The sequence below is a fragment of the Phalacrocorax carbo genome, chromosome 14 (assembly GCF_963921805.1).
Source record: "Phalacrocorax carbo chromosome 14, bPhaCar2.1, whole genome shotgun sequence".
Classification (NCBI taxonomy): domain Eukaryota; kingdom Metazoa; phylum Chordata; class Aves; order Suliformes; family Phalacrocoracidae; genus Phalacrocorax; species Phalacrocorax carbo.
In genome coordinates, this window is record NC_087526.1 from 2,946,340 (window position 1) to 2,965,695 (window position 19,356).

General features: G+C 44.7%; 1 long non-coding RNA gene across 1 annotated transcript; it reads left to right on the forward strand.

Annotated features, from left to right (window-relative positions):
* The first annotated feature begins 4,957 nt into the window (after positions 1-4,957).
* Positions 4,958-17,963, forward strand: LOC135315657 (uncharacterized). Its single transcript, XR_010375143.1, has 3 exons — positions 4,958-5,057; positions 12,764-13,267; positions 13,866-17,963. It is a non-coding gene; the product is annotated as an uncharacterized LOC135315657 (long non-coding RNA).
* Positions 17,964-19,356: the final 1,393 nt, after the last annotated feature.

The following is a 19,356-nucleotide window of genomic DNA, read 5'->3' on the forward strand; positions in this document are numbered from 1 at the left end:
TAGTGTAATCTGCTTCCCTCGGGATCTCACATAATTTGTGAGTTCAACCCCTTTTCTTTCTTTAAGAGATTCACCGGCGTTTTATTGGATTCTCTGGATGCCTTGCAGAGAAACGCAGGCACCTCAATGTGCTGCCGCTCCTCCCTTGTGGGTGAAGGACTGAGAAACACCCCACTGACCTCCTGCAGTTCCTGGGGAAGCCGATGGATGTTACAGCTCATCTTTTAGGATCCAGCTCACTGGAACACATGCAGATGGCCAAATGTGTATTATTACTGCCCCAAGCCCCAAGAAGCTACACCAAGAGCCCGCTGCTGGCTGGTTAAGCCAACTGTGCAGCCTTTTGGGGGGGCTTTCTGTGTTGGAAAGGGCCACGCGGGTTTGAGAGCGCAGGTATACATGGATGGATAAATAGTAGATGCATACGGACAGAGAAAGAGAGGGAAACACACAAGGCTCCTTGCAGACAACCATGGCAAAAAAATTCACTTTGTGCTCTTTCTGCACATTTCGAGACTCATAATTATAATGAGGTCATAAGCAAAATGTGTGGGTTAAGGTCATTCCTGATTATTCATTTCTAGGCTTAGCCATGCTTGTCATGCTGATTTAAACAATTTTGCCTTTAGGTCCTTGGAGAGCCAACCCCTAGGTCTGCCTCCACTAGCACGAACAGACACTGGGTACCGGCACTAATTTGGCTCCTGAATATGCTTGCAGATCCTTCGTTAGGCGGTATCAGAAGTGAATAACAATGCTACTTCCTCACCGAGTTGAGCAAACAGCCTGAGGGCTCGAGAGCCCCAACCACAAGTTAAGACTAATGTAAATCTAATCATAAAAAATGGAATATAAGGTAAGTCTAGTCTGGACTTGGCTTATTCATGACTGCATTCCTTCAAATTTATAAATGATGATCAGCTGAAGTGGGAGCTGACTCCCCTCTCAAACCAGTCCCTCTCTATATTGTGTTACCTAGTGTGGACTTTTTAAGCATCACTTTTATCAATGTATAAATTAAAGATAATCTTTTTCTTTCAACTTGTGCTGTCTTAGTCCTGAGAAGAATTTTTGAAATCTTTTGGTTACTTTGAAAATCAAATATGATTTACGGGCAAAGAAAGGAGCAAGCGTAGAGAGTCCAAATTCTCACGTAAGAGGAGCAGGAACCAGCTAATTTGTTGCTTGTATTGCCAGGTTTGAGCTTGTAGCCAGCGATGTCTGTTCCCTGCCTCCCTTTATTCTAGCAGTCAGCCTGGCCGTGAATCTCCAGGTAGATCGATCAATCCAAGCTGCTACATTTTAAGAAGCGACCGCACTGTTGTCTTCCCTCCCATTGTCTTTATGATTTCACCTGCTCTCATCTTGACTTCTTTCCAAGTAGAAAGGGACATATTTTATCCCGTTGCTTTTTCCCAGCGTAGCTCCTTCAGGCCCTTTATCAGGCTGCATTATCCATTCCTTGTTCTCGTGCACTCTTGAAAGCGTGGTGACCATTTGATCGTTGCTGGATATGGCTTTCTGGGGGAGGGCTGCTCAGTACAGAGCGCAGCGGTGCTTCCTCCTCTCATTGATATTCTTCAAGCGGTTCACTGTATCTGAGAATCTTGTTTGCTTTCCTCCACTGAGCCTCTACAATGAGCAGACAGCTTTAGGGATTTTTCTGTAATCACTTATAAATCTCTTCCCTGGTCAGTATTCTACAGCACCTTTCCATTGAAGAGACACTTCCAGTTTCTGTTACTACTGCATTGTTGGATTTGAACTCAGTATTTTACAGCGATGATCTGCTACAGATCATCTGGCATTACAGTTACTGAAAGGGGAAGGATTCATTGTCTCTCTTTTTCCCAATGCAACTGCTTTCCCAGTCTACTAATAATGAATAAGATGGGGAAAACTTGCCAAAAAAAAAATCAAACTGTCACTAAAAATGATACCGGTTTTGAGGGGAGGGAGGTATATCTTCTTAGAGCAAAAGTTCATTTACTCCATAAAACCTGCTAACTCCTGTCAGCAATTTCATTCAAGGGTCTTCCAAAGGTATTTTTATGTCTGTCTTCCTTGGCTCCTCACTAGAAAATTATCACAAATTTATTCCAGAGGCTGGTATCCCTCTTGGGGAATCTCTCTCTCTTAAACTGAAATACTGTTCCCCTGGTGCCTCCTGTGCATGATGGCAACCAAAAAAAAAAAATAAAATCAAAGGGTCCCAAATGGTTTACCTTGTGCATAAGAGCTAAAATTCAAATCTATAATTCATTTGCTTTTCAGTAATTCTTTTTAAATTCATTTAGTGCAAGCAAATGAACATACTCCAATTGCAACACATTTTCTGTGCTCTGGCCTGGCAGGAGTGCCATCCGAAATGCTCTTAAATCAACGCAGTTCCAATGCCTCTATCTTATACGAAGAAATTAAAGTAAAATAAAGCACCTTTGTACGAAGAAGCAAACTGCCTGGGTCAAGAACACCTGTAGCAGCAAACCGGCAGTGACAGACAGCTTTGCTGTGATTTTTCAGAAAGTCCAGCACATCAATCACTCTCTTCAGCTGACAGGTGACAGAGCGGGTTGGGAATTCTTTGCTGCTATCTTCCCACATGAAAGAAGGCCTTTAAAACTGAGGAGGGGAACTGCCAAAGTGCTGGTGAGGGTAGCAAACCATGGGGAGCAGAACAGAGCATGACTTGGGGAAGAAAATTCTGTTTGCTCTTCACCGGCAGCTACAGCATGAAGTCTTGGTTGGGGGCAGAAGACATCGCCAGGTGAGAAGGGCGGTTCAGGGTTCCCCCAGCACAACAAACATCCGACAAGAATGAATATCCTCACGTCCTGACCAAACATCACCCAGGAAACTGCTCAGCTGTGGAAGAAGTGAGCTTGTACCGGTCCCCACTGAAAACAGTGTTTTATTCTAATGGATGTCCAGGTGCAGATATTTTAAGGCAAAAAGCAGGTAGCACGTTTTTACCTTTCTGAACCTTTTATTTTTTTCCAGAAATCCATCTGCAAAACGTTTTCATGCCATTTCAAAAGATATTTTATTGTTTCAGAGGTCTAGGAATTGGCATTTTTTCGGTGGTGGGATTTTCGTACACGTTTTGGGCAGGTCTGTGTACAATTCATTTACAGCTCACTCCATTGAAAGACGAGCACTTAACGGAGTGACCCAGCCAGCTTAGTACGGCGCAGCATAGAAGGATTACTCTTTTCACTCAGCTGTAATGAAAGATGCTCCTTCATTTACTTTTAACTTCTACACAGTAAGAGCAAGGCCAGCTTATTTTCATGTCTGTACCTTTTGGGAGTGGAGGGCTTTTCATTTATTCCCCCAGTATGAGAAGACACAGCTCTGGTGAGCTGTGCTGAGTTCAAGATCCTTTTAGAGTATCATTTTCCGGGTGATTTAGGTGCGTGAGCTTCTTTCCAAACCTTCCTTCTAACACTGTTGACAAGAAAATGAGTCTGTGGTGTGGCTCGTGACGCTGCTTTCCCATTCTCAAGTATTCTTCACAGGTTTTGATTGTTTCTGGGGTCTGTTTTTTTCTTCTTTTTGAAGACCGGCCTATTCATTGTCTTCTGCTGATTGTGTAAAATGAGTTACGGGTAGTAATTATTTTTACTAAACAATGGCCTCCAGGTTATTTGTTTGATGTTAATCTACCGAAATATTAGGAGTTACATTGAAAATCTGTAAAGAACAGAAACTTAAAGGAAATGAAACAACTGTAAAGACAAAGTAGCTGCAGGCGTCCACCTTCCACAGTAACCGCGGGACCAACCGAGCCTACGGCAGGATGGCACTACTTTGGGGCACTTGCAAAGCAAGACGGGTTTGTGCTGAGACCAGAGAGCCCGGCGCTCCTGCCCGCCCAGCTCCGCTCCAGCCAGGGCTCCAAGGACGCGCTTTTGGCCATCTGAAGTGCCGTTTGATGGCAAGGCGCAGAGCTAAGCACTCCCTTAGCCTGTGCTCCGGGTCGCGGCAGCTGGTGCCCCAGCCGTGCGGCTGCGCAGCCCTGACGTCCCCAGTCACATCCAGGCTGCGCCTGCTCCTGGGTGTTTTAATGCTAATCAGGGCTGCTGTCTATAAAAAGGGAAGTGCAGAAGTGAGGACGTTTTTAAATGTGTTATAGTATTTGTCTGATGGACTCCTCTTGATTATAAGTAATCTCATTAAGTATAGTAATAATGAGGTTGCAAGTAAGCAGCCTGTAACCCAGGGAAGCTAATATTTGCCAACTGAGAAGTGCTCACTAAAAAGAAAGAGAGAAAAAGAAAATCGGGCATATGTTTGCCAAATCACACCTTGCTGCTCCTGAAAAATTCAACATGACGGGTTTTAGCTTGCATATTCTTCTTTTTCTTTATCAGCACAGGATAAAAGGGAAAATTCTGCACGAGAATGCCGAGCAAAGGGCGTAGCAAGCTACAGCATTCCTCGTGACATGCGCAAGGAAAAAAGCCCTTTAGGTTCTTTCCTTGAATCTCACCCCTTATGCCAGTGTCTCTTTGTTTTGTATGATGATACACTTAAGAATTCTCTTTATTTCTGTAGGTAAGTAAAAGATTAAACTCAATTAAAAAGTATAAGGCACCGTCTGTCACTACTACGGGAAAGCGGAATCACAACATTTCCAGAGAAAATTGATCTGAGGTTGCAACAGCAGCTGAAAATACTGATTTGTTTTGTGCTCGTGTTTCCTTTCAAGATTTTCCGAGGTGACAGCCAGGCACAGCAGAGCACTCCAAAACTGTTAAGGAGTGACAAAACTAATATTTATTGTTTTAAAGCAACATCACTGTTAGTTTGATTGGGCCGTCTGTTTTTAAGACTAGTGTCGTTTGGCTTTTGATTGGCTTGTGAATCACGCCTCTGTTACGGCTCTGGGTATTCTTATGGAAGCCATAAAACTGTTTTGGCTGGTTGCAAGTTCTGGGTACTCCCAGACAGCCTCGCAGCACTGGTCGTTGGCGTCGTTTCCCAGATGTCAAGATAAGGAAAGCTCCTGTGCAGAGAATGGGAACTCCTCAGTGCACCAAAAAAGGCATATACAGGTACTTTCATGGGCTTTATTTATATGCATTATAAATCTGCTCTCCAGTTGGTAGAGAGAGCAAACGGTGTGTTTGCAGTTTTCTGAGGGGAAGTAATTTTGGCCGCAATTACACTCAGATCTCAGCTTGAATGTGCTGGCAAAACTCGGCTTTAATAGCGTGTGGAAACCCACTGCAGAAAGACTCATTGCCAAAAGACACATTGCAAATATTGGATCTTTTTTTTTTTTTCCAAGTATAAGAGGATGTCTCATTTTAACTCTTCCCCTTCATTATTAGTTGACATAAGAGAAAGGAAACGGTTTATCTAGAAGTCCTTCTCACTGCGGAAAAATGTAATTTTTAATGCAGTGGAGGGGGGTGGTTTGTTTTTTTCTATTATGCAAGTTAAGGGAAATACCATTTCTGGCTCAGCCTTGCCTTTGGGCATCGTTGCATGAGTGTGCCTGTGTACGTGAGTGTGTGTGTTTGCAGACCAACCGCCTGCTCTGGTCGCTGGGAAATGTAGCCATAGGAGAAATCTTCAACCAGCATGTGAACATGTAGCGGGAACAAATCTCTTCTGTAACGACTCTTCAGGACCAGGATAGTGAAGCAGCACCGAGATGGTAATAGATCAATTGACTCTTGTCACGGCAGTGTGTTCTCCAACAAATAGTTTAAAATGGGGCTCTAACTTCCAGAGTTCTGGTTTGCAGTGGGATCTCAGCTTCCTGAGTAACGCTGTCCAAAATTTCTTGTGAACAGTGGCTTAAATAATGGAAGCAGCTATACGTCTGCACCTGATGGTTTATGTATGCGTAAGGGAAGGGCAAGTGCAGCTCAGGTCACTAGAAGAGCTAATTTACAGGTAGTCAGGTAGACCTATATGAAAGAGAAGACGAGGCTGAATACCTTTTCCAATTTTAAAATATTTATGTACCCAGCAGTTTCAGATACCAACTGCATGGACAGACTAGTGCAAAGTAACCGGGACAGCACAAAAGCTGAGCAGAAATGAGCATAAATAAAGAGTAGGACTGACTTACTTGCACATACAGTTGGCTGTGTTGAACATGCACAGTGGGAATTAAAGGTGAAAATGGGGCACTGAATTGCCAGTCAACTCCTATGTGTTACTGCCTGCCTCAAGTTTCTAAAGAGCTTCTCCTGTTTTCCGCTAAGTTCGTCTTGAAGAGTTTTTCCGAATTTTATGAGGCGCTTTCTGTTAAGCAGGTCAGCTCTGAAGCCATTTGCCAGTGAACACTTGTCCTGGTTTAATTTTCTCCCTAGCAGCTCGTACAGGGCTGTGGTTTGGATTAGTGCTGGAAACAGTGCTGCTGACCCAGGGAGGGTTTCGCTCCTGCTGAGCAGGGCTCACCCAGAGCCAAGGCCTTTCCTGCCCCTCACCCCACCCCACCAGCGAGGGGCTGGGGGGGCACAAGGGGCTGGGAGGGGACACGGCCGGGACAGTGACCCCAGCTGGCCCCAGGGCTGTCCCACACCACACGGCGCCATGCTCAGCACATGGAGCTGGGGGAGGAGGGGGAAGGGGGCACGTTGGGAGCGATGGGTTTGCCTTCCCCAGTCCCCGTTGGGCGTGATGGAGCCCTGCTGCCCTGGGGATGGCTGAGCACCCGCCTGCCCGTGGGGAGGAGGGAAGGGATTCCTTGGTTTGCTCTGCTTGTGTGCGCGGCTTTTGCTTTCCCTGTTAGACTGTCTTTGTCTCAACCCATGAGCTTTCTCACTTTCCCCCCTCCGATTCTCTCCCCCATCGCAGCGGGGGGAGCGAGCGAGGGGCTGCGTGGGGCTGAGCTGCCGGCTGGGGTTAAACCATGACAATGGTTGCTGAAAATTCTGCCTTTCTGAACTCAAGCAGATCTGTCCAGACAAATAAGTTTTACCGTGGATAACAAAATGAATTGTGTTAACTTACACATATGTATCAGGTTAGATTCACTGTATTTGTCAAAACAAAAATCAGAGCACTCTTACTATCATTTATGCCCAGAGACCCCACAGAAACTATAAGAACAAGAACAAAATGCTTAGCCTATGTCTATTTCTTCTGGAGCTGCTTAACATAGTTGCAGAGTCTGAAACTTTATTACTTTTGAACAAAGCCAGTGTTTTATTTTGATTGCTGACTTGTCAGGTTTTAATAGCATAATCTATGCAGCAAAAAGTATGAAGCTGTTGAAATATTATCTTTTATCTGCTTTCATATTCTAATCCCTATGTGTATTTTTGTATTAAGTACAATCCTGTAGGTTTCTAACGTACATTTATGAGCAAGGCGTTTCAGTCATGACTGTTCACTTTGAAAGGGCCTAAGAGACATCTCAAAATCAAAATCTGTCATTTTCCTGTAGCTTGTCCTTTTTCCCGGCACCGGAGTTCATCAGGTAACCTCTCAGGCTCAGGCATATCCGTGATACAATGCGAAGTGTCAGCCACACTAAGACCCCTTTCCCACCGCTTTTCAACCGGTCCAGAGACAATCAAGAAAGCTGAAATTACTGCAGTCTGACAGTTGTAAAAGGTCACCAAGTTAAATTAATTCTCGTTATTTCCAGTGCATCATAATATATGGGAAAGAAATTAGCAGACCTCTCAAAGTCAGCGAGAACGAACCACTCCAAACCCCGAGATTTGTGAAGGAAGTGACTACGGGGAGGTCAGCGTTGTCACTGCTGCTCAGAGCAACGGGAGGCTGGATGCTAGCTGGCCAGAGAATATGTTATTTATTGTGACAAACCTTCAGGGTCTTCATAGCCCTGTGAAATTAGCTTACATCTGATCCATTAAAAGCTGAGCTTTTTTGAGAAAGTTTCTTCAACGGCGAGCTTATCTCTTCGTAGCTCGGTGGGGACGGGAGGCACTTCAAACATCTTCGGGTATCTCCAAGTTGTAAAGGATTAAGTGCCTCCGGCCGGCTGCTGCGGGTAGTTACCTGCTTGTGAACACTTCATTGTTGTTGGTTGGTCTGGTCAGATTCACTAGCATGGATTTGAAACTTCTTAAAATGAGATGTTTGTGTAACGGTGGGATTTTAACAGGCTTTAAAAGCCAGAAGCATTTCTAAAAAGCTAATTCGGACTCTAAGCAAGGTTCAAACTTTTTGTTCTGATCATTAGCATTTCTATACCAGTAATTAGTTTGCTTTTAAACCTGTGTTAAGGGAAAGGGATGCCAGAAAAAGAAATTTTCTACTATTGATGAAAAGGCTCAACAAATTCTAGACTTTGATGTATTTGTCATCTTTCTCATAAATTTAAGGAATGAGATACCACCATACAAATACTGAAATAATCATGGAAAAGGAGGGTGATTCCTCTCCCCACGCAGGGCTGGTCTTGGCTAGCCACTGCATACGGCGGGCTGGCAGGATGGCGTTCGCATCACAGCGTGGGCTACAGACACCGGTCTGGGTGTAAACTGCTTGACCTGCCGTGCCGAATCCGTACGGCCAGTCTGGCGTGCGACGTCCAACTCCTGCAGTCTCTCCAGACTGGAAAGCTGGGAAAACCATCTGCCCCTACATAGCCCAACCTGGGGCATGACTCCTCTCATAGCTGTATACTAGAAGTGTAGCACAGGACAGCACAAAACCTTATGACAGAAGGCGCTTTCCTGTCAGAGTTTGGGTATCCAAGGTTGTTATGATGCAAGTTGGCAGATTTTTCAATGGGAAGATGACTAAAATGTTCTAATTCCCATTGAGAAACTTTTCATTTGTATCACTAATTTCATGTTACAAAGTCCAGATCTGTGAAGAAAGTGGTGTCCTTGTTATCTGCCTCCAGCAAAAGGAGAATCACCCTCCCGTCCTTGCTCTCCGCCAGCCCCTCTGAGCATCGTCTCTATTTTAGCCACCTTTCACAGGACTGATTCCCACTCAAAGCGCAGTGGATGAGGCAGATGGACCTTCCTGTGGCTCATAAACCCACCCTCGCTACGGCCCCGCGGGTCTCGGCTCATGACAACAGATCTGTCCGCGCGTAGCATGCCCAGGAGGGAGGGAAGCTCCCACCTCGCAACCCGGCGTGCGCCCAGGCTCATCACTAGAAGACCCAGCAGTGTGAAAACCATTGAACATGGCAACTGCCACCCCGTGCACCCAAATTAAAGAAGAAATCTCTGCTGAGGAGCACTGAGCTGGTCCCCCGTGCAAAGTACCAGTGCTTACCAGCCGATAAATCACCTTGGTTTCTGGTGAGGGCAGGTGAGGCAGCGGCGGTGCTGGCCCATTCCCCATGAGCCTGCTTGCTTGTGCCAGGAAAAGACTATACAGCCTGAGCTCAGCCTTAAAAAGCACTGCTGCAGGATATCAGGTGGTCTTTTACACCTTGGTATTTCCCTATCTGGGAGTTTTATGTGGGTCTGTAGAGAGCAACTGAGATTGCACTTACATTTCATTGGCACTCCTCAGTGATTTCTTCCCTGGAGGGATTCACAGTGCAGGGATTAAGGACTTCCTAAATCACCTAATCCAAGCCTTTGCTAATACAGAAATGCACTCATAAACCTCAGAGGTTCAACTATAAAGCTAACAGATTTCTGCCTGGCTTTGTATCTGACATGCTCCCAGTGTTCAACCAGGGTTCACTCTCCGGATAGTGTTGAAGGTTCCCAACCGTCCACCGAAGTTTATGCCCAGTCAATGTGTATACATTTATTTGTCTTTTGCTTTATTTGGTCCCATTTTCTTTTGGCTTAATAGCACTTCTCCCTCCCTCATATTTGCTCCATGAAAAAAACAGAGCGTTTTTAGAGCCTCTCAGCCCTCTCGTTGCTTGGCTGAATGTACTGAGCCTCTTTTAGCCACCTCCTGTGAGACACTCTCCATCCATGGGATCGCTGTTACAGCCCAGTTGTGCCCACACATGAATCCACCTTTCCTGCAAGCAGATCTATGCCTGTCCAGACGAGGTTTCATCAGTGCTCGCTGCTAGACTTGCTACTTCCTTTATTGCTCCTTTCAGGTATCTGGGATGGAGATTGATGGGCTTTCTCACCTCAAGTGTATGAAACACTTGAGGGTTTGCTGCCACCTGGGACGTGGTAATGAACTGCAGTACATCCATCCATCCCCACCATCCATTCTGCTGTAGTCCCTACGCTGAAATCTAAGGCAGCACTATTTTGGGGGTAATATCTAGATGCTCTTGACCCCGTTCAAGTGGCACAGCAGCCCACTTTCAGTCTTGTTCTCCTTTTATTTATATTGTTAAAAAGCCTTTTACTCCTTAATATCCTTTGGCAAAGCCTAACTCAGCTTGACTTTTTGAGCAGTTTTCTACTTCCTTATGCTTTTTTCAACCCGTTAGGTTGGAACTCTTCCCTTTTATTCCCCAAGGCTGGGCTACAGATTCCAGGTTGATTTTACACCTTTGGTTTAAAGCAGTTAATCCTCTACTGCGTTTACATTCCTGAGATTGTCACTCAAACCTGGTTGCGCTAACCAGTTCCCTCTCTTCTCAGACGGAGCTCTTTTGGATTAGGACATCTTACATCTTCACCTGGTTTTCCCTTTCTGTTTAAATGACACCGATGTTTTGACCAGTCTTATTTCCCATTACCATCTCTTCGACACCAATCAAAAGCCACTGTAAAATATACGCGTGACAGTTGCCGATGACTCTAAATACCAGTGCAGTTTCTGGCCATGTTTTTTCCTGTCAAAATAATTCTCTAACTCACTATGCATCTCTAACTTTAACTTAGGAGACCCCCTCAGTATTCCTAATCCTGACAAAACAGGGTATTCCCCACCATCCTGCCCTAAGCAGATTTTTTCCTGTGGTTTCCCCCACCTACCTAAAATTATATTTTTTGTGGTACTTTTTCCTGTTATCACAATTTATGAACAGTTGATGGTCCACCACTGGTTTTCTCTCTCAATGGAGTGAACCTGGGAATTCTGCTTTCTAGGGAAGCGGAGCAGGTCAGAGAGAGGAGATGGAAGTGTTATATCTATTCCACAATTTTCTAAGTTCATATCTACTAGGGATCTAGCAGATGGCAGATTATACATACTAAATCTACTGGAGTTTGTCCCTTTCACCAGAGCAACGTGGGGTAAATGCGTGGCTCTGAGATTCTGTGGTCATTCTTGATGAAGGTAACTTCACCTTTTGAGGCAAAAGAATTAAAAAAAAACCGCTCCTGAATTCACAGTTCCACTTAAGGGAACAAACTCACACCCCGCCTTTTCACACGTGTCGTAATTCTGGTTTTATCCGATGTGCAGTCATTTCTTAAAGTAAATATCCAAAGGTCACAAAGCATTCTGGCTGGTGCTTGTGCATGTGTTTATAGATGCTTTCTTTTCAAATTAAGCTGACATCTTGATGGGTAGCAGATGTCTGGTATCGTAATGGTACATATGGGATCATTCATGTGCCAGACCAAATCATCAGATGTTCTAGGGGATATATCCCCTAGAAGGAGACAACGGCACAGGGAGGGGAAGTACCCTCACTAATCTCCTACCTTTGTTAAGGCTACCGAAAGTGCATTATGTCAACCGGAGATTCAGCCCGACTTGCAATCCAGAGGAAAAAAATCCATTGTTGACGTTCACTAACTTCTGTTAGTACTTTATTCTGCCAGGACTAAAAAGTCTAAAACCAGAGAAGTGTAAAACCCGATAAGGGGTAGGCTCCAAACGGGGCTACACGGGGAGCCACAGACATGACCCTTAAATCAGACGTTCATATATTACTGCAGGGTATTCTGTTGAAAACCTTGGATAAAGGGCACGCAGAAGTCCTGTCTCGTGCTATGCACTTTGAACCCTTCACTGACTTAAGGAATCATGAAGGGGCTTAAGGAAAGATAAGACTGGGCCCCAGAGCTCTGCCGCAACATGAAACAAAAGTGAATTCTTTACAGCCAAGCAAATTAAAATCCGCCCGGAAATCTGGCATTTTGTTTATAATCATCTATCTGCCCTGGCTCGGAAAGAAATGCCGCAGAGCAGAGGAGCAAAAAAATGAACGGGCCAGTGTGTGTGAAGGTTACGCTAAACTGCCCCTGGAGGGGCCGGCCAGCCATCGCTCATGCAATCTCATCTATGCCTCACCTCTAGTTACTGCCAGCGCGCGGAGAAAATCGCTCACAAAAGAGACACCTAATGAAATGGTCTTTAGAAAGGGCTGGAGGGAATCCCTCGAAGCAGTTCTGTGGCTGATCGGGATATTTTTATCACTAGTACAGTTGAAGTTCCTACACTATCGAAACCTTAGTCTACACTATGAGCAGATGAATAATTTGTTTCCCTACCGTAATCAGAAACTGGTTGCATATGCGCTGAAGAAGCAAAAGCTCAGCTCTGCTTGAGCGTGTACAGTATAAATTAGTATCTATGCCTTACATTACATTTTATACCCATCAGTTGCATTTTACGGCAGTGTTACAGCCGTTGTGAAAACATAACCAAGCGCAAAAAGACAGTGATCAGAAGTAAATGCCATCTTCACAATCTTTTATGGTTTTTTTATGCATGCGGGAAAACAAGATCCATGCTTCACAAAGTCCTGTAGGTTATTACCATGTGTTAAATTGTGATCTGCAAACACAAGCTGTTCTTAAACAAGAACAAAAAAGAAAAAGCAGATGGTTTCTTTTAACGTCATGTGAAACTTTTCTTGAACACAAGCGTATGTCTATTCCTCTCCAGCTGGCAATTCCCACATGTAAATGATCTGTTTTTATCATTTCAGGAGACTCAGAAGACCCCCTCTATTATAAAAAGGCACTTTACCCTTAAAGAGAGAGGAACAAGGAATGCCAAGTGCTTTGCGATAAAGCTACTGGAAGTATTTTTTTCCTCGATTGTCTGTTTGAAAATGTGTCCAGAGCTAATGGAAAAAGAAAAGAGAGAATGAGAGAATGTGACAAAACAAAGGACTGTGACTTCAGATACACCGCTGGCAGAACTTCTGTGACTGAGGCACTTTTTTTAAAGTCCGTTTGTCTCTCTGCCGCTGACAGACGGGCGGTCGCCTGCCCGCACGCAGCCGGGCTGCCCGAGGGATGCTGGCTGCAGGTGCGGAGCAGCAGTCTGCCGCTGTAGCGAGGCAGAGCATCGCCGTCCTGCGGCTTCCCGCACCTCACGCCTGAGCCGGCAAGGCGCCGGCATCGAAGCCAGCAGAAATGTTTGCTTTCTGCAGGAAAATACGTGCGCCTGTGTTGGGAGGATCCCCAGCTGAACCCAGGCTGGGGAGGTAATTATTCTTGAAGGATCCCCAGGGAAGAGTCAGGTTTTTGTTGTGGGTTGTTTTTTTTTGCCCTAGTGCTCTTTAGGTCTGAGCTATGGATAATATTTTGCTGCATGGAAATAAATATTAAAGAAAAAGAAAAATCCATATCCAGCAAGGCAATGGGTTTGAGGATTTAACGTTAGGTAGGGACTTTCCTTGATGCAACACAGAGGTGGAAAGACTGAGATTTGCCACCTCCTCAGCGAGGACAGGCATACCTGCCATTTCGCGTTTGCTGTGTTACCTCTTATTTGGCCAACAGGTGTGGAACTAGACACACCTTCAGTCTCTTCAATAGGAAAGCTCTCTGTTACTTGTGTTCAGCCTATGCTGACTCTAAATCGGTGCATTTTCATAGCTGGAATGAATGACTGTGATACCAAAAACAAGCGCAGCAGGAAAAAGAAAGAATTGCAAGACAGGAAAACCAAAGCATAATTGTTGCAGGGATATAATCCTCAGCCAGGACCCACAAAAGCGATATTCATTCTCCCGCACTGCACCTGCTGGCACACGCTTAGGTTTAATTCTCACCTTGCTTACGCCTTTTATTTTTTCTCAGGTGTTATGTCCTTGGCTCAGTCGGAACCGGTGTTCCTCGGTGAGCAGAGAGCAGAAATGTGATGTTACCTGTGTGGCATGAGATACCTGAAGGCCTACCCCAAAGGAAAAGCTCTATCTTTCTGCATCCCAGACATCAGCTACTCACCCTCCTTCTGCCTGCAGTATTTCATTGGATCGCATTGAATCCGGTAAAAAATTGCGAATTACCACCTCAGTAGAGAAGCAAGAGGTACAGAGGAGCTGCAAAGTGACCGCAGAAGTCCGAGCGCGATGGAAGCCCCGCGCGGGGCTGGGAGCCACGAGTTTAACTGAGCAGCTCCATCTACTGCACTCCAGCAAGACTGTCCATCACGTTTCCTTAAAGGACTGTATATAAAGTAATGTTTGGCAAATAAAAGGGCTCTGGAGTACAGCATGGCGGGAAATTAGTTTGTCTGGACCAAAATTTTTTGAGAATTAAGTGTTCTTCCTAACTCTATTCTTTTGTCCTTGTCAATGGATTTTTCTGACGAAAATGAGGAACAGAAAAAGGCACCCAAGTTGTTGGCGTTTCTTCACAAAATGTGAGACTGAGACCTAATCCGGAATAGCTAGTAATCCAGTGGTTAAAATTCAGGCTCCTGCATTCAGTTCCCTACTCTGCCTTTTTTGTATATCAAAAAGAAGAATTAAACAAAAGGCCCGACCGCCAGGTTGTTGGCTTTCCCAGCAAACCCCGCTCTATCGCTCTCTGGAGCTGTTCCACTTCGTGTTCTCAATTTGCCGTTCTGTTTTGTTTCTTCACATCCTAATCGTTCCCCTTCACATACCAAAACTGAACTACTAACAGGCAGCCCTCTGATTAAATCTAAAGCTTTCTTTGTGAGCTCTTAGGATACGGACTAATTTAATATGCCGTCCCTCTCTGCAAGCCGTTCTAGGGAGTTTCAACCAGTGCTTACACTTTATCCTCTAGATGTTTAATCTATACTTTTTTTAGAGCAAATATTTTTAAAAAGAAGTGGCACCAGTATAATAACCCCACTTAGTCATCAAATATTAAGGCTTTTCTAAATGTTTATTATGTTGTGAAATTAAATTATTGCCATGCATGGGCAGAACACTAACTTCTGTTCTGCAAAGGAAATGGCGTTAAGTCAAGCATTTGGCCATTCAGCAACAGCTCTGTTGTCCTCTCTTCCCTCCTAATTTGCTAAAACCGAAAGGGAAACCACAGACAAAATAAGAAAAATAAGAGAATTAGAGAAAACGGACTCGCAGTGACAAGGGGTGTTGTATGTTCTAATTAAGGAACTACCAGAGTCCGGAACACACAAATTATATCTTGTGGTGGTGCTTATCTTGCTTTATTAACCCTTGGTTCAAAAGTTGCTTTCCTTATCTCTGAGTGTGTCAGTTTTCCTTTCGGAAGACGATGCTTTACACTGAGTAGTAAAATTCCAAGATCTTCCAGCCTGCATGCAGCCTCAATTAAGTCAACCAAATTAAAGCACCTGCTATCAGCAGGCCGACAAATTCCTCCTAAGAAGTTACGGCATCTCATCGCAGTGCTTTATTGCCCCTTGTCTGCCGATCCCAGCCCGACTGTGCTTTGCACGCCTCAAGGTGTCGAGTGCACGATTTCACGTGAATGGATTTGTTTTACAGAATTTCTTGTATTCCTGCTTGTTTCCTAACTTTTTTTTTTAATTCGTTTCCACTCAGTTGTTAAACGTTTCAGGGTCAGAGCTCCACAGAGCAGCCGGAGGAAAGACGACTCAAAATCTTTCTCTCTACTGTCCTGCTAATATGCACTAACTCTAAGGAAATACCATAAAAGGGTTGGGCGAGGGGGGTGGAATTTTGTTCTCTTAAAATATTTGTCTTTCTGTGGAGAGTGCCTAAGATTAATGCCCTTTCCTTAAGAAAGTGTTTGGAAACCTTTTGATAACATGTTTTTGCAGAGGGAAATACGGACTCAATGTGATCCCATTCACCGGCAGCTCTAGAAAGGGAAGAGACCTTTCAATGCCCAGCTGAGGGATCAATTCGCTAATTGATCCCAGCTGCAAGATCAATTAACACCTTCTTAGACATCAGAGACAACACCTGGGAGAAATTCCTGCTAACTGCTCAGTCACTTAGGAAGCTTCAGTTAAAAGCTTGAACCTACACAAATGCTAAAGCCAACCTGCTGCAAGGTACGAGCCTCAGGGTGATGGGGCCCTGCTCGATATTTATTTCTTTCTCCCCAAAAAAATTTTTACATGTCTGTATCAGTTTAAGCAGTATTTTGAGTTGGAGAAGTTTTGTTGTGTTGACAATGCCCTTCCTCAGGAACTTGGAAAGAGCGAACGGGTCTGCTCCTTCCCGCGACGGCCGCGGGCCGGGGGTTTGGGCAGTCCTGCGGCGGCAGCACTGCAGAGCCCAGATGAAAGCCAACATCTCTGACCCTTCGCTGCCCTGAGCGTGGCGGGACCTGGTTGTTCTGGTAAGTGGCTTTTTCTCTCTTGCTTATAGAGATGTTCAAATGGATTTTGTATTTTGAGAAAGAAAGGCAATCTCAGTATTTCTTGTGAAATAAGCTTTATGCTAGCTTTATCCTAGTTTGTTTGCAGTGTAGTTGGTTTTTTGCTGGGATATTTCCCATTTGTTTTAAATCCACCTAGCTGTCCGACAGCTTTTTTGCCTCAATATTATAGGGCACCACTCTGTGACTCACCCTGCCCTCCTTAGCCGAACGTGTAATGCCTGGTGGTGCTTCCCTGTATTTCTGGGTTTGCATTGAAAGAAAATCTGGGTGCATGGAGGAAGGCAGTGAGAACTGCTGTGTGTTTTCTCCTGTAGCATAGGCACAGCTAGTGCAGAGCTCAGAAGCTGCCCTTACTGAGTAGGGCAGAAGGAAAGCTCTGCAAAATACAAACGCTTCAGCAGAATGTGAACCACCTGCGCTCTTGTTGGGAGAGCGTTCTTGGAAAGAGGGATGAAATGTGGGGTTATGCAGCTCAAGGAATTAATTCTGTGTGCACCTCCCATCCCTCATCTGTGAAATAAGGCATTGGGAACAAAAGCCAAGTGGGCAGGATGATGCTACCCAGGCGGAGCACTGTGTCTTGGAGCTTGGTATATGATGTTCTGGAGCAATGCGCTCTTCTGTTTCAGAAAGCAGGAAATTCAATTGTCTTTCATAAATTGCATTTTATTAAGTTATAAAATGTAATAGTTTAACCCATTTCAGCTGACGACTAACTTCTAGAGACAATAAAATGGTTTAGGTGAGAGCATCTGGAAGCATGACTCTCTTGTTCCATATTCAACCTTAAAAAACAGGCAGTATGTTTTCTAGGCATTTGCCTGAAACTAAATATCCTACCTATAGGTTTGAGCTATTTAGCAAAAAGCAGGCTGCCAACGAAAGGTGGTTGGGTGTCTTGTGTTTGGTGTGGTGGTTTTTTGCGGGGTGGTTGGTCTGTTTTTCAGAGACTTTTTTTTTTAGGTGACTGTAGCAGAGAACGCATTTTTCTTTTGAGCACGAACTGAACGTGTCTCACTTCTTGCTGTGTAAGACTTAACAATTCATGAGCAGGGTTTGCAACACGAGGTTGTCTCCCCAGCCCTGTTCAGCAGCAGAGGGAGGTCACAGCACGCACTTATTCCCGGACACGTCCACCTTTCCCGCTGCTGAGGCAGCTGTTTGGGAGGGTGCGGAGTTTCCACCTCCAGAGCTCCCTAAAAATCACTGATGGCTCTTGAGCCCTGTGACCTTCAACAGGCCATTCTCTTCTGTTAAATGCCTCCAGCTTGGGCTCCTTCTGTGCTACTCTATCCACCCGGCAAGTACTAGTCGTCTTAGTCCAGAGACGCTAGAAGTGTCCTGCCCCACATCCCAGGCGCTTCCCCCCCAGTATTTATGTATTCTGCATTGCAGGCTTCTAGGTGTTCCCTCCTCGCTTCCAGAAGCCAGAGGCTCTTTTCTGCTGTTGGTCTGATACGTGTTCGTGGACAAATCACTTCTTATGTTTCGGGTCACTTTCCGTAGTAAAATCATGTATCTATATATAAATTGGTGGTGTAAATAGTGAACAAACATTGTATCATGTAAATAAAATAAAACTTAAAACCCGTAACTCCTGTTGGTGCCATTAACATTTAAGAACCTTAGGACACTGATACGTGCTTTGCAAAGACCTGATGTTAGAAAACATTTTTGTTTGGTTGGTTTGGTTCTTTGGTTGTTTTATTTTTTAAGGGAAGGCGTGGTGAGAAGCAGCTTTGTTTTTACATTCCTATTTCCACGTATCACCCAGCCTGCAATCTGCCACCAAAAGCAGAAGGGGAGGGCAGAAAAGCCCACTAAAATACTAATCTATTGCAAAACATTTTGAGATCCTACAGATTAGGTACATTTAAAAAATACTGTATTACAGACAAGCAACACTACCATTTCATAGGCATCACAGGTGCAGTGCTAATAAAAAAGATGAGAAAACACTGATTAGAGAAGCCTCTCGGTTGGCTGTTCCACACAAGCGCTTCCAGAGCTGTAATTTGGTAGTTGTCACAGTACATCTCAATAAGTCGCCTCACTGTTTAAGGGTAAAACCATCATCTCCAAATAATCCCCTCCTTTAGGCACAAAGCTTTGTGACAAATTCAGCTGCTCAGCGCTGCCTCTTAAAATGGGTAATTAAAATCTCCCAGTGGCTACTTTGCTGGGTGACATTGTTTGGGTTTTTTTTTCTTTTTTCTTTCAATTTTTTTTGGTGCTTACACTACTTTCTGAGTCTGTGCCACAAGTAGTTTGCAATAGGCCTTTATTAAGAGAACCTCAAAAAATCAGAGCATCAATTACAATGTAGATTAGTAGCAGTCCTTGCTGAAATTGTTGAGAGCCTGGTACTGAGAGCACATTTCTGGAAGCTTTTTTTTTTAAAAAAAATATAAAACAACTCTGAAAATAATAAACAGGGACATATAGGGGAAAGAGAGAACAACAGAAGCTAGGAGATGAGTAAGACAGCATGGGAAAAATAACTTGGGTGTACTTCAGTCTCTCATTACTCATATTTTCTCCTGTTTCAGAAACTGACTGCTCTAAGGTTTCAATCCTGTTACGTGCTTCTTTATCAAAATTGTCTTCAGAACTACAAACTATTAGAAGAGCCATTAAAATAAAAGTTGTTTGGAAGTTGTTATTCCCCTTGCCTTCCAGCACAAAGCACTGCCCGTAGCAATGACGACAATCCAGGAAAATCATGTTTTTAAATGGAAAGCAGTAAACTGTCAGCGTGAGATTTAAGCCCCGGCGAGCGGGGCCTGGGCGCTTTGCAGCGCTGGACGCGGCTGCTGGCGAGTGGCTCTGAGGACTTCCCAAACTCTGCAGGGGCAGGCAGGAAAGCCGCCGGCAGAGCTCGGGAGCAAAGCTGCCTTTGCGGAGTTAATCGGAAACCGTGCCTCCTCTCGGCGGCAGCGCCGCCCACGCTGCAGTGGAGAAGGCCGCCTGCCCGGTG